We start from the raw sequence: 851 nt of genomic DNA, 5'->3' as shown, positions 1-851 counted from the left end.
CAGAGGTCACTGGGTTTCCATCGGCCTTGGTTCGCACACAGGGTGATCTGTTGGGGTAACAACAGCCCAAGTTCCTTCTCCCCACCGGGCATCATCCCCTCTGGACCTGCTTACGTCTCCTCCCTTGCGTCTGTCACGTGCCTGTCTCCCGAATAGAAAGCCAGAAACAGCCTGTGGGCAGAAACCGCCACCATCTTCAGCTTTTCAATGGGTAGCCTGGGGGGCCGCTGTGGAAAGGCTGGAGAGTCCCTCAGGGACGGCCCAACACCTGCAGCTCCTGAGGCCCAAACAGGATGGAAACCCAGGGCTTCTGCTTCTTGTTGAGGAGCCTGATTACACTGGGAGAGATCCAGAGCCATGCATAGGGTTCAGTCCCTGCCTTCCAGGAATTTCCGGCCTGGCAGGGAGAGGAACGGTAGGTACAGACTCCAGTGCCAGCTGGGATGGGAGGCCATCTCCGAGGTGTGCATGTTCCTGCAGAGGTGCAGAGGGAAGCTGCTTAGAAACCCAGGTGTTCCTTCACCTTTAATGGGGCGGCGAGCCCCTGGGGGATGGTGCTGAAGTGCAGATTCTGACTCACTGGGCCTGGGGTGGGGCTGAGGTTTTCCTTTCTAACAAGTTTCTAGGTGACACCAATGCTGCTGGTGCTCCACGGACCACACTGAACAGGAAGAGCTTGGACATCTAGATTTTTCACTGCATTATCTAAGCCTTCATCCAAGGTTTAGTTAGACAGCAAAAGCAGAGCAAAACAGCAACCATTATTAATTTAAGAATGTCAATAAAGGGGGTGGGGTGGCATATGCACCCAGCACTTGAGAGGCTGAGGCACGTAGATCACTGAAGGTTTG

Source organism: Chinchilla lanigera, unplaced genomic scaffold (genome assembly GCF_000276665.1).
Source record: "Chinchilla lanigera isolate Chin_1 unplaced genomic scaffold, ChiLan1.0 scaffold00051, whole genome shotgun sequence".
Lineage (NCBI taxonomy): Eukaryota > Metazoa > Chordata > Mammalia > Rodentia > Chinchillidae > Chinchilla > Chinchilla lanigera.
Note: the sequence above shows the minus strand (reverse complement) of the source record.